This window comes from Electrophorus electricus, chromosome 7, assembly GCF_041902795.1.
Source record: "Electrophorus electricus isolate QZ-2024a chromosome 7, ASM4190279v1, whole genome shotgun sequence".
NCBI classification, from domain to species: domain Eukaryota; kingdom Metazoa; phylum Chordata; class Actinopteri; order Gymnotiformes; family Gymnotidae; genus Electrophorus; species Electrophorus electricus.
The window spans coordinates 3,532,108-3,546,769 of NC_137503.1; the positions used below are offsets into that span (position 1 = coordinate 3,532,108).

Genomic DNA, 14,662 nt, shown 5'->3' on the forward strand with positions numbered 1-14,662 from the left:
TCTCTCTTTCGTGGGTTATTGCACAAGCAGTCCTTGACATCTTAAATATCTGAGCCCGGGCCGATTAGAGCCCTCCGTGTGCGGCGTAATTTTACCAGAAAACCACATAAAATGCCGGCTGTTTCATGAAGTGAAAGAACTTTCTTTCTTCTGCTTAACACCAACTGACCTACTTGGTTGTGTTGCCTGAAGGAGCAAACTGAATGAGCCTTGACTGTTTGTCTTTGACCAACAAACGTGTTACGTTTTCACTGATCTCTTGTTGAGCAGGCTGAATTAAAGGGAATTCTGAAATCGGAGCTGTAGGTGTTAAGAGTATTAAATACTGTTGTCAACAAGCTTTCCCTGGGGGTAACTTTCTCAGGTCATGTAACTGCTTATATTAAACTCTTAATGATCTTTAAATGTCAGGATGTATAGATTCTTTGGCATGTTTAGCTACTGGTGAGGCTAATTGTTAAACTGAGTTGAATATGATTCAATAACCTCTTCTCAACCCTTAATAATTGAAACTAAAAAGGTAATGAGGTAACACTGGGACGACTTTATGGGAAAGAAACCTGCCTAAGCATTAATGAGTAAAGGTTGTTTTACTCCTCATGGACAGACCTATTGTCTTAACCTCCCTGCTGCAACTTGTCATAATTAGAAAGGAAGAGAGCTATTCTCACTAGTATTGCCCTTTGAATCTACCCATTTGGATCAAGCGTCCCCGCTAAAGAAAAAACACCCAAGGCGTTGTTCGCAAACCAACAGGGGAAAGCTTCTCTGAAATAATTAAGGCCCTCCTTCTCAACAATCTCCAATTGAGCCCTGCCAAACAAAGAGCAGCATCAACTTTATTTCAATCCACTGGGGGGTTGTTTAGGACGCACCCGCGCTCTGATGCATAATACATGGGCAGCAACCATCCAGGGGTCTGGAGAGAAATGTGTATTTTACCACGGCCCCCTGCGGTGCCCAGCAACACGCAAATGAGATAATTACTGCAAAACCTTGGAAGAACTACGCAGCCACGTTCCCCATAAAAATAAGTGACCCATTTAGATGAAAAAGAAGAAGAAAAAATGGAAGGGAGAGGTGAGGTGGTAAAGCAACCTTGATCAGTCGTCCGTGAGATTTGAGCGCCTTACCGTTACGGAGCAGCAGGCTCGAGCGATACCTCGGGGTGACATCCCCAAGCTGCACCGTGGCCACGCCCCCAGGACCTCAGTTCTGTTTGAAAGGAAAAGACTCGGCTAGGACTAATGAGAGCTAGTGCTGTTAGCGTGGAATAGGCTCTTCTCTTAATACCAGTGTTGACAGTGGCAAGATTGGGATGCATTCTTTGTTGTTTCTCTTTTTAAATATTTTAAGTGCTTGGGACTCTTTAGTACCGAAGGAATCAGTCCTTGCCTCATACACGTCTCTCTGTGACAGAGGACGCGAGCTTAACAGTGCCGATGGGACCAAAATCAACTGTTTAAAAGTTTTTTAATAGGGATCTTCTGCCTGGAAGAAAACGTTTTAAAAATTTTAATTCTGGTTCTGAATTAGGTGCTATTAAGTAGTTTCCATGAAAAGGTTTAGCACTGAATGCTGCTGCACTTTCTCTCTCTCTCTCTCTCTCTCCACCCCCCCCTCTCTCTCTCTCTCTCTCTCTCTCTCCACCTCTCTCTCTCTCTCTCTCTCCACCCCCCTCTCTCTCTCTCTCTCTCGCTCTCTCTCTCTCTCCACCTCTCTCTCTCTCTCTCTCTCTCTCTCTCCACCCCTCTCTCTCTCTCTCTCATTTAAAACATGTACGGCAAAAAATGTCCCCTCGTTTTAGAGCAAAATTTTTTTTTTTATTTTTTTTATTTTTGCGAGCTTCAGCTCTTGTTGTCAGTGAAGACCGGCCATGTTTGGCAGAGAAATGATGCAACCCCAATGTAATGTGGTGCGGATCTGCTACTGGCGAGCACTGAGTGGCCCTCTCAGTTCCTTTTTAAAAAGTATTAAGTCTGAAGGAGGATTTTCCTTCCCTCTGTGTCTGTAGAGGACTGGAGCAAGGGGCATGGGCTGGAGCTCTTTTTCACATCAGAAACTCGCCGCTCAGTTCAGGCTGCTGCCATCATGTTGCTGTGAGACACCTGGCTAGCTGTTTTTTTTTTTTTTTTTTTGCGGTTGGGTTGGTTGTAAAGCAGGCCACTGTAGTTTAACTATTGCTCATGGACCACGTGAGTCCTAAAACGCAGATTATTGTGTGTTGAAATGCACGCTTGCTTAGAGGAGAAAGACATCTGAACATGAGGTAGCATGAAAAAAAAAAAAGGATACTTACATCATGAAACAGAATCAATGTAACATCAGAGAGTTCGCAGACATGATTGGTTTGGATATAAAGATTGATGAGAATCACTGTGGTTTAATATCACAGAACACCCTAGAAATAGCGCTCAATAACATATATGTTAATAACTGGTAGTAGTAGTAGTAGTAGTCCTATGTGTTGCACCCCTTATATGTGGAACACATATACAATATTAATCTCCGGAACTGTGACATAAGTACAAAGCATTAATACGTGACATTAAGTGACATTAAGTCATTTATAGTAGGTGACTTTGGAAGCTGTTTGAGGTTTCTGAAACCTGTGTCGATGAAATTGTGGTCAGATTATTTCGAGAACATGATGTGCTGATCTGAAGTGTTCTTGGTGCCCTGATCGATAAAATCTATTACCCCGATAGTGAAAGTGCACTTTGTGCACTGAAAGAAGGACAGATTGCTGTCTGCGATGGAAGGAAGCTGTGAGTGTCAGTGGTGTTATCTGTCAAGCATGTGCCTGTTTTTCTCACACTGTCGTGCTTTTATGCATGCATGTTGGGTGATGGGAGGTGCATTTCTGTGGTTCTCTGATCACCATACGCATCTGTTTTCTGAGCAGCGTAACACAGAAAGATACACAAATGAAAATGCTCATGCTGATTCAGTCAAGCGTTGGCTTGGTGGCATGTAGACATCACTTGGCTTTGCAGGTCAGAGACTGGAGTGCGTTCTCTTGATAAGGTGGTAGAAAAACCAACTATGTGGCCTGTCATCTATGCCAGAAATTGTATGAAAACAGTGGATGCCCTCTCAGTATGGGCACACAGTTCTGCAGTGTGTGTCTAGAGAGCACCAAAGCTGGAAAGCAGTTAGGAGTGGGTCGTCCTCTCTGTGTGAGTCATGCTGACATCCTCGCTGTGTGAGTCATGGTTACACGTCTGATGAAGTGCAAGTTCCCCATGCACAGGTCACCTTTGGCATAAGCACTGCAGCCCTGAGCATACTGACCTATTGCTCGCCGGCAAACACTGGCCTTCTAATGATGACAGCAGGGTTTGTTGCAGAATGTCAGGTCAGCGTGCTCTGGGCTTTAGGGTCGAAGTTCATATCAACACTATTACTTTCCATCTCAGCTCTGAGAAAGACTGGATTCTTTGTTTTTATTTTTGTTTGTTTGTTTTTGAGCACTCAGGTATTTATCATCAGCCAATATGTAACTTGTGATATTGATTTAATGGTTCATGCAGACATTTCTTGAGTTTATTGTGTTATTGTAGTGAGAGCTCTGTTTTTTTCTCTCTCTCTCTCTCTCTCTCTCTCTCTCTCTCTCTCTCTCTCTCTCTGTCTTGAGCATGTGTTTTGGGGGAAGTTACCAAGTTCATGTCAGGTTTGGTGTCTTCTCAGATAGCAGGTGGTGGTGGCAATGCAGGATGGAGAGACCACACACACTCACCATCTTGGTCGGACGAAGGCTCGCTGCCGCCGCCTACGGCATTTCGCTCCTGACGCTTTGCTTCGCTGGCAGGAGCGCGAGGCTGTCTGTGGTCTGACCTGCTGTTTGTCTTGCAACCCACTCATACCCTTTCTGTCCTCTCTTGCACTTTCTCGCAAACAAGAATTAGCTGAAGGCAACACTTGAATACTCGAGTGTTTATTTGGGTGCTAGGGCGTGTTTATTCTTTAGCAGGAGGTATTTCAAAGCTTCTACTTGGTGTGCCGCACTTTGAAGCTGACAAAAGCCTGATGATGATTAGACCACGAGTGCGCCTGTGCAGTGTCAGGGTGTGTGTGCGTGCGTGTGTGTGTGTGTGTGCGTGCGTGAAACTCGGCGCAGGGCGGTGGGTGGTAGAGTGAGGGTGCAGGGGTGACATTCTGGAGGTGTGGGCAGAGTGACACAGGTAGGGGAGGAGATTACACAGCTGTCCCACTGACGTTACAGACGTCACTCAACTTCCTCCACCAACCAGCTGCAGCTATGACATCGAGACAGTGCTTAAGTTCTTTTTTTTTTCTCATCACCAAGCGCTTTCCTGTTTGTGAGGGATGAATAAGTGAGCACTGATCAACAAGTAAGCACTGTAGTGCGTGCTCAGAGCATATGGAAAATAATGCAGCGTTTTGAAAATGCAAACAAACTTAATCATCATTTAACCTGAGCTTTTTCAGGCTCACTGACAGGTTTTAATTCAGTCTGTTTGTTTAGTATGCATTGCAGTAATAAACGTAATGAACTTTAACGTAAAGCCTTTTAGGACTTTCTAAATGTTTAGTGATGTAAATATGTGTAAGTTTAGTGGCGTTTGCTTTTTTGTAGGCAGCTTTACTAATAGGGCAGTAAATGAAAGGTTTCAAATACTACTGTAGTTCAGGAAATTCCTGCTTGAGAGCAGCCTCTTGAATCTATAGGTGCCCTCCTGCTTTATACATTTTCTTTCTCCTGCCACTTTTTTCTTTGTGGAGAAACTGACTGTGTGCTGTTCCGCTGAGTTTGTCTTTACCTGTAAGCTCCTGAGGGCACAGAGGCGTGGTGCGATCCACTTTTGAAAGAGGAAGTGCAACATGCTCACTGTACTCAGTCATACGCCTGACAGCTTTAGTGGCACACTGCAGATGTGGGACACCATCTCCCAACCATGTCTTTTTGTTATTATTACAGCGTTTTTGGCTTCCAGTGTTTTAGATAGAGTAGTATCTACGTCTCTGCAATAATGCCCATTATAATACTCATAGACATATTTCATCCAGCTGCAAAGCTATCAGTAAGACACATCCACTGAGTAGTTGAATAACCTAGAGTACATCTACCCTTTCAGAAGTCCACCCAGAACTGCACAGGTGGGCAAGTGTTATGGGTGGGTGGGGTGTGCTATAAATTGTCTAATAGACTTAGGGACTTAGTCGCTATTGGTAACATCCTTATCGTAGAATGCTGGCATTGTTTTTAGAAAGCGACTGAAGAGAGTGTGTATTTATTGCTGCAGCTGTTTCTTTAAATCATAAGGAATCTTTTGTATGTTCCAGTTTGTTGTAGCGCCTGACCGTCAAGTTTTATGAACCTGCACTACCAGACATCCATGTCAGTAGAGGAGAGCAGATTCTCAGCTTACCTCAGTCTGATGTCATCATATATGGGTTTTCCGACCTGTCTATCTAAAAACCAGACATCTGCCAGGAGTTTTCAGCAGCATTCTAAACTTCTAAGATCTCTAAATATTTGTATAAATTGTTTTTTTAATAGCAGTGCCTTGTTTGTTGTTTTTTGCTGCTTACTGACTGCCAGCTATGTAAGAAAAAAGGGCAAAATAGTGAAAGAGAGTGAGCAGATAGTGATATTCAAATGCAACACAGATTTGGGGTTTTGGAATCAGGGCAGTATGGAAAAATGTAAGTGTTCAGTGCTGGCTGATGAAGAAGAATGAGAGAGTGAGAGAGAATAGGAAGTGTGTGTGTGTGTGTGTGTGTGTGTGTGTGAGTGTGTGAGTGTGTGTGAGTGTGCTTGTGTCTGTGGGGGGTGAGGGAGTGTGAGTGTGTGTGTGTGTGTGTGTGTGTGTGTGTGTGAGTGTGTGTGAGTGTGTGCTTGTGTCTGTGGGGGGTGAGGGAGTGTGAGTGTGTGTGTGTGTGTGTGTGTGTGAGTGTGTGTGAGTGTGTGCTTGTGTCTGTGGGGGGTGAGGGAGTGTGAGTGTGTGTGTGTGTGTGTGTGAGTGTGTGCTTGTGTCTGTGGGGGGTGAGGGAGTGTGAGTGTGTGTGTGTGTGTGTGAGTGTGTGTGAGTGTGTGCTTGTGGCTGTGGGGGGTGAGGGAGTGTGAGTGTGTGTGTGTGAGTGTGTGTGAGTGTGTGCTTGTGTCTGTGGGGGGTGAGGGAGTGTGAGTGTATGTGTGTGTGTGCATGTGAGAGTGTGCTTGTGTGTGGAGGGGGGTGAGGGAGTGTGAGTGTGTGTGTGTGAGTGTGTGTGTGTGTGTGCATGTGAGAGTGTGCTTGTGTGTAGGGGGAGGGGTGAGGGAGTGTGTGTGTGTGTGTGTGTGTGTGTGTGAGTGTGTGTGTGTGCTTGTGTCTGTGGGGGGGTTAGGGAGTGTGAGTGTGTCTGTGGGGGTGAGGGAGTGTGTGTGTGTGTCTGTGTGAGTGTGCTTGTGTGTGGAGGGGGTGAGGGAGTGTGTGTGTGTGTGTGTGTCTGTGTGAGTGTGCTTGTGTGTGGGAGGGTGAGGGTGTGTGCACGTGTGTGAGTGTGTTTGTGTGTGGGGGGGTGAGGGAGTGTGTGTGTGCATGTGAGAGTGTGCTTGTGTGTGGGGGGAGGGGGGAGTGTGTGTGTGTGTGTGTGTGTGTGTGTGCGCATGTGAGAGTGGGCTTGTGTGTAGGGGGAGGGGTGAGTGTGTGTGTCAGAGAGAGTGTGAATGTGTGGGTGCGTGGGGGGGGGGGGGGTCTTGAAATGATCCAGAAATACAGTCAGTAGGAGTAGAGCATTTTGGAATTTTTCTGTTTTTCCCCAAGAACTCAAAGTTGATCAGAACTGTGCCATCTGGTGGATAGAGAGAAGCCGAGTGTCGTATTTTTGGTTTTCATCTCAAATTTACAAGACAGCGCCAGGTGTAATTTCCCGAAGCAGGAAGCATTTTTGTAATTTGACCCAGTGTTCGCGCTGTATAAAAGTAAACCTCTCACTGATGTACATCCCTCGCAGTCTCCTTCTCTCGTACACTGTTGGAAACACGCACGGCCTTCTAACCCGTGCTGCTTGATTTTAGCCCGTTGTTGTGATCTCGCACTACCTGAGACTTTACATGCCCTCCCTTTGATGTTCGCTTTCGCAGAGCACGGGGAGTAACCAGCATGCAGCTTGCAGGGAAGCGTGTAAACAAATGGATCTTTTGTCATAGCCCCGCCCTCTTACCGCTGCCTGGTCCAATCGCTGTGCCTTATTTCGCCACCGCCCTTTTTTTTTTGCAGCGACGTCATAATCGTGTAGCACAAACCACATTCTGGACACTTTATTTCTTCCAGACTATCAGACTACGTTATCTCTCCGAAGCAAAGCCTCAGCTTTCTAAAGCAGATGGTGAGAGTCATTATTGCTCAGCAAACAAAAAGTGGCCCAACTCAACAGAGATGTAGTCATGTTCCCATCAACAGCAACAACAACAACAACAACAAAAAAACAGTTTAATTGCTGTTAGCTATTTAACCAACTTGACCTTCACAGACTGAATGCAAAGTTTATATTTGGCTTGTAGTCCTCAAAAACATATTAACAATTAATATGAAACAGTAAAGTAAAACATTGTTCAATAGAGCAGTAATTAAAATATTTTTAAACACAATTAAATATATATAGAGTTAGTAAAAAACTGCAGTCTAGTACACAAGGTTGTCAGAGAAGAGGACAGTTGGGACAGAAGCCCTTCAACAGCTGGATTCACTTCTTTCTTTCTTTGTTTTACATTCAAGCATTTCCTTTAAAAAAAAAGATATCAAAGTGAAGATATATTGAAAGAACAAAAAAATCACAAGAGTGTTGATCATATTAAAACTATCTTTACCTTCTACGAAATAGCCATGTGACAGTCTTGCACACGTTTGGCATGTTCTAAGCCAGCTACACAAGGTAACCCACCTATAGTGTGTTTGCAGCAGTCAACACTCTTTCAGATATTACAATTCTATTACAATTCATTGTAATTCGATTACAATGACAACGACTTTGGTTATAATAATTTCAGACATTCGGGTATCTACTTGTACCACTAATATTTAATAACTATTTAACCAACTTTTATACTTATATTTAGACGCACATTTAAACCTAAGCCTTTAATATACAATGTTGTCTCATTCTAAACATACATTCAGTTAGCTGTGTCCAAACCTTTAACTGACACTGTATACCTGTTTGTATGTTGTCAAGAAGGTGTTGAAGACTGGGCAGTGGCTATTGAAACATGGCATGTGACCTCTTTCACTACAGGGCTTGCACAACTTGCACAGCATACAATACCAGTTGCTGTTTTTATGACTTATAGCAACTTGATCATCTCTGAGGCAATCTGAGGTTGTTATATGGCTTTGGAGCCTTAGGTTACCAACTTTTCAGATCGCTTTCCTCTTTAGGGTCCTTCACACTGCAACTGCACTCACTGTATCATGCATCTAAATTGATCTCCTCATCCCCTGTGCTTTTGTTCCATTCTTATCAATCATTCCCCTAGAGACACAGCTGGGATTTCATTTGTAGGTTTGATGTACAGTCTTGGCTGAAAGAATCACTTACAACCAGAGCATAGTTGCCTCAAACACATAAAGCAGTTGGGTTTGACCAAGAAATGTTTCTGATGTGACCTTTTAGAGGGTCAGGACACTACAACTTGTTAAGGATCTGACATCCTCCACTATAGGAGTGCTTTTCACTCTGTGCTTAAAGACGTCATATTCTTTCATCGTCAAACTGTGTTTTGTTACATGTTCATGCTGTGGTTTATTCTCCTCGGCTTGGTAGCTGGTATTTTAACAGATCATTCTGTCGACAATAGATCTGCTAAAAAGACAAAACCATTCTGAATTACTAACAAAGGAAAAAAAGGGTTAAAGCTAAAAAAACCCAATGAGATATGTTCAAATGCACCACATCAAAACCTGTACATATCTCCAATATCTATTCAAATTGAGCTTATTTTTTCCTTTGGGTTTCCTCATGAACACATCCTCTTTAACTGTAATCAGTTAATGCTTGAGGGTAATGAGCAGGCCTCTTATATGTTGTCTGCGTAGTAAAGCCTAGCTCTTCCCAAGTGGGTGGTTCTCCGCTGTGAGTAGGAGCTCTCCACTGGAATGCCATCTCCTGTTTGCAGTGTAAGTAAGCAGACCAGTCTGCTTTAATTACTTTGCATTGTTTATGTCACCTTGCAGGATTCTTTTGCTGAGTGACTTCTGCATGTACTTGGTGCCTAGCAACACAAGACATTCCAGCTAGCTACCACAACCACTTTCTCTGGCTTTCACTTTCTCACATTGTCCATCAAACTTTGTCGCTCTCTGTCTTTGTATCTCTCTGTCTCTCATTTAGCTGCTCTGCCGATGATTGGTCAAATGGCTCTGATTTGTCTCAGCTTTTAAGGTGGCTTCATTCCAGAGGTAAGGGCTAAACACGAGTTAACAGTAAGAAGTGTGCTCTGGCCAAACACCTTTTAACAGCTGCCACTGGCCTAAAAGCAAATGCAAATATATTGGCTAGGCCCATGCTGGGATGTATTACTGAGGGGTCATATATTCGTTAGGCCTATGCTGGGGTGTATTTCTGAGGGGTCTTATATCCGTTAGGCCTATGCTGGGGTGTATTTCTGAGGAGTCTTATATCTGCTAGGCCAGTGCTAGGGTGTATTTCTGAGTGGTCATATATCCGTTAGGCCTATGCTGGGGTGTATTTCTGAGGGGTCTTATAACCGCTAGGCCTATGCTGGGGTGTATTTCTGAGGGGGGTCTTATATCCATTAGGCCTATGCTGGGGTGTATTTCTGAGGGGTCTTATATCCGTTAGGCCTATGCTGGGGTGTATTTCTGAGGGGTCTTATATCTGCTAGGCCCATGCTGGGGTGTATTTCTGAGTGGTCATATATCCGTTAGGCCTATGCTGGGGTGTGCTTCTGTGCCGGCTTCTTCCTTCACCCTTAGAGGCACCGAGTGGAGTGTAATCCACGGTAACATGGAAGCAGGAGATTCTGGCCTGGAAGCAAACCAATTCGACCAAAGCAATTCCCTCTCGCAACGGATTTGATTTGGCTTGCCTCCAACTCTAACCAATTCCACAGAACCAAAAAGAAGATAAACAAGTACTTTCTGGCCTTGATATTAAATAAAATATCAAGTTACATGGGATTTTGGGGGTGGGATCAACAGCTGTATATTTTGCTGCATAAGTTTCAAAAATGACTATGAATGTATATGTTCCAAATCTATGCTGTTTGAGTGGTCTGCCTGCAAATCCTTGGACAGATCATTTTTTTGCAACATATTCCAGTCATATTTGATTTGGATATCAAGGCCACTGCTAGAGAAACCTACTAGCAGTTTGCAAAGTTCTTAGCAGCCTGTTTCAGACCTCATTGCATTTCTGATATCTACTTTACTAATAACCTTGACCAGGCGTCTTGAGAACTCAAGTTGATAGTAAATTTTTGCAAAAGTTGAATCAGGACTGTCAAGTTTGATGGACATCATGTTGATTCAGTGACACTGACAAAGCTCCATTTGACCCACGATTGACACAGAAAGGCTTTCTCTATTCTGTAATGAAATAGAGTGCTATGGCTGCAGGTAAGCTCGTCTTCCTCTCTATTTACATGTCTTTTAGCCTCTGTGCAACCATGCTGTGATATGATCTTTGCTGGCCATGCATTGCTGATTTTCCCACCTGCATACTGAACCTAAATTCCGAGAAATTAGCAATAACTTCAGAAGGGGCCTTCTCTCTCTGAGGAGCTACTCAGGAAGCAGGTGGAGCACCTTTCCACATGCCCTTAAGCTCTGTACAGCGTAACCTCCTCTTTCTCTTTCTTTTTTTAACTGTATCACAGAGCAGAGCATATGTCACTCCCTTCCAAACCTTCTTGAGAAGGACGACCCACGATTACCAGAGATCAATACCCTGCACAGCCCTGTACAGCATTCTGAAGGCCAAGCGGGCAGAGGGCAGCTCTTCCCACACAGCAACTCTTTCTTAGACTCCCGGAGACAGTGGCGCACTTGCAGATATGAACACACGAGAGCAAAATAAAAGAAACGATCTCAGGCTCGGCCATCAAGCCCACGTCACAGTGTGAGGATCGTCTTGTTTGTGCTGCCCTGATGGTCTCATTGTTGACTCTCACTTGATTCACGAAGTTTTTCTCGAGTTGGTTTTGAACACAATACAAATGTTCTCTTTCTGTAAACTGTGCTAAATGGTGGAATTTAGGTTTGGATTGTATCTGTAAACAATGTCCTGATTATGTTTGAGTTGTTTTACTTAAAATGAATGTGCCTAGTTACAACTATATTTGACTATGTGTTAAAGCATGTAAATTCATAATTAAATCACAAAGAGATTATGAAGTGAGAAGTATGCTTGTTTCATTTAATATAAAGTGTTGTATTTTGTTTCACTGAGCCCTAATATTAGGGAGGTGTGTTGATTTTTTTTTCTTGTTTGCTTAATACATTTGGTTCTGCCTTCCTTGCCCTGCTTTTTCTGGTTTTATGTGTGGTATTAAAGGTACCAATAACACAGTGCTCCAATAATACTTAAGTTAGTATGTTTACACAAACATGAATGTGAATCAATGAGAAATACAATGTTTGTATTGTTAAAAAAAAAAAAAAAAAAAAAAAGGTAAGTTGTCTGTAGATATTTGTGAGAGAATCTATTAGTATATTGGCAAATATCACTTATGTAAGTTTATATATTCATGAAGATATGAGTTTAGAAGAGAAAACATTCACCCTAAAATTAACAGGGAAATTGAGCTAAACAGCTGCAGCCACTTTCCCTGGTTTTTGGCTCTAGTTAGAAGTTTATGTTTAGAAGTTTGTTTAAAAATGTCCTACTGGACATTGTTATCATATTAAAATGCATTTGATCTGGCCCGGTGCTTTAAGTCACACTCGGCACAGGTTGTCATGCGAATTGTATAGTGCAGTTATGTATTTCTGATTAAATGAATTACATCGTGCTCATAGGTAGGTTGGCAGTGATAGTAAGGGAAGTGCTCTTTGTTATGTTCATTGTGATCTGATGTGTAACAGGGGTAGTCATTTTTATATCCACAAATTACCATTTTTTGTGACCAAGTATCTATAGGCCTAAGGAAGAATCTATCACTTGTTACTGACAGCAGGAGGTGATTCAAGAAACATTCTTCTCATATTTCTGTGAAGTTTTCTCCCAAGTCCAATGTTTCTAACAATGTAAACATATAGCTTTTTTTTTCTTAGTGCATTTCTGGATTCCTGGATAGTTCATACCTCTTCATGATTTACTTTCTGTTCTCCTTAATCTGTGTTCTTTTCATCAATGCTTGTTTGGCCAGCTTAACAACAATGCAGAAGAGAGAATGACGGCTCAGTGGTTAAGGTACTTGACTTGGTAGTTCAGAAGGTTGGTAGTTCAAGACCCACCACTGCTAAGTTGCCACTGTTGGACCTCTGAGCAAGGCTCTTAACCCCCAATTGCTCAAAATGTCAGTTACATGCTATAAATGTAATTGCCCCCATGGAGAAGGGTGTTCTTGGAGCAGCAGAGCTGGAAACCAGGGGGCTATGAGGACTCATGACACCAGTACCACACCTTGCTGGAAGAGTTCTGCTATGGGAAGACTGTACCTATGGCTTTGTATGCTGAATTGGAAAACTGCCTGTGGATGGCAGGTGTTTTAACGGTCATGGAGCTCCACTAGCAGTTATGACTTTTGGGAAGAAGACCTGGGGTTCAACAAGAAAACAGGACAAAGTGTGATGCCTCTTAGCTCCCTCTGCACCTCATTTCCTAAGGCTCTGTGCCTGTTGCCCAACCCCAGATTAACCCTTTAGAATGGAAGCTGTTCCTGGTTGGGTGCACCTGTCAGTGATCACGAGAAGGAGGATGGATGTGGTAGAGAGCTGAACTGAGGCAAGCTGACTGAGCATGCTCTGTGTTAGGACAGTGACCCACAGGGCATTGGTGGACTGGGCATGCTCTGTGTTGGGACATCAGCCCACATGGTACTGATGGACTGAGCATGCTCTGTGTTTAGACATCAGCCCACATGGTACTGATGGACTGAGCATGCTCTGTGTTGGGACATCAGCCCACATGGTACTGATGGACTGGGCATGCTCTGTGTTGGGACATCAGCCCACATGGTACTGATGGACTGAGCATGCTCTATGTTGGGACATCAGCCCACATGGTACTGATGGACTGAGCATGCTCAGTGTTTAGACATCAGCCCACATGGTATTGACAGACTGAGTATGCTCTGTGTTAGTACATTGGCCCACATGGTATTGGCTGACTGAGCATGCTCTGTGTTAGGACACCGGCCCACAGGGTATCATTGACACTCTGCGCTAATAGTTCAACTGCATTCTAGTGTCATTGATTGCTATGTGCTCACATATGTTTGAATGACACTCTGTCTGAAATCAGATTGAGTCACAAGAACTCTAAAACGTGTGTTGGCTCATGGTCCGTGGGTCCACTACCAGATTAGAGCACTTCATATACTGCTATGACACATGGTTTTATAAACAGAGCTTCTATACAACAAGCATTGTGCTGCCCCAGTGCTTTAATCTACCCAAGATAATTCCACTAGATATTACATCATTCAGGATATCACTCAGAGAGTTATTTAATCAGCAATCTGCTGGTTCAAGACTGCATATGGGCCAATCATGATAGCCAAAATGGACCATGTTGCCACACTCGTTCAACCTTAAATAATCAGACCTCTAAAAAAAATCAAACCTTAAATGCTCAAGCGAAGACTGACATGAGGGCAATACCGTCAGAGTGACTAAGTCTGAGTCAACACTGAGGGCAGAAAAATGTTTCCCCATGAGTCTAATTTCAGATTAGAACAATAAATCGAACTCAATTTACGAAACTAAGCCATTATATCAATTAGGCCGATAGACCTTTAGTCTTTAGAAGTACAACATTAACAATTTGGTCCTGAGACCAGACATAATCCAGATGTGGGAAAAAGACAATGATGTGCTGTCCCAATCTCCTCTCCAGCACGGCACCAGGCAGGCGTGCCGGAGTTCACCCTTTCTTCCTGCCACTGCATGCGGTATCTTCCAGAAGCCGCTATACACATTTTGCAGAGTCATGATTTCTTTCATTAACACTGAGACATTTGGCCCAGATCTGTCAGCAGGCCGATCCCCAAGCGCCCCGAACGAATCCTCTCCTCGCATTACGCCTCGGCTTTAATCTATAAGGCCCAGGCTCGCTTTAAGACTGCCTTTAGTCTCCGCTGACCCTCCATGTTAATTCGGTGTTAACAGGGCGAGGTGTGTAGCAGGCTGGCAGCCGGCTCACACGGCTGTCATTAGGCTCTTCACATGCAAATCGCCGCATTTCACTCATAACCCTTCACATTCATCATCATCAGTGGATTCTGTGTTGCAGAACACTTTTAATAGACTTTGCCTTAGGCCAGGAAAGCCTGAGAGCTCGGTTAGATAGTAGCGGGGTAATTATTTCTCTCTGTGACTGGGCACAGAATAAGCTTAGCAAAAAAAAAAAAAGAATACTTTTGATAGAATGATTTTGGCATTTACTTTGAAAAAAGAATTTTAAAAAACACCATTTGAGGGTCGAACACAAATTTTTGCTTCCTCTCTCAGTTGCCCAGTTAAAACAAAAACAA

At 43.4% G+C, this 14,662-nt stretch overlaps 1 long non-coding RNA gene across 2 annotated transcripts; it reads left to right on the forward strand.

Moving 5' to 3' along the window:
- The first annotated feature begins 8,145 nt into the window (after positions 1-8,145).
- Positions 8,146-11,541, forward strand: LOC113575907 (uncharacterized). Of its 2 annotated transcripts, XR_014124465.1 has the most exons (4): positions 8,146-9,122; positions 9,337-9,404; positions 10,454-10,583; positions 10,844-11,541. It is a non-coding gene; the product is annotated as an uncharacterized LOC113575907 (long non-coding RNA). The 2 variants fall into 2 exon arrangements; XR_014124464.1 differs by having other exon boundaries at positions 8,281-9,404; positions 10,844-11,538.
- Positions 11,542-14,662: the final 3,121 nt, after the last annotated feature.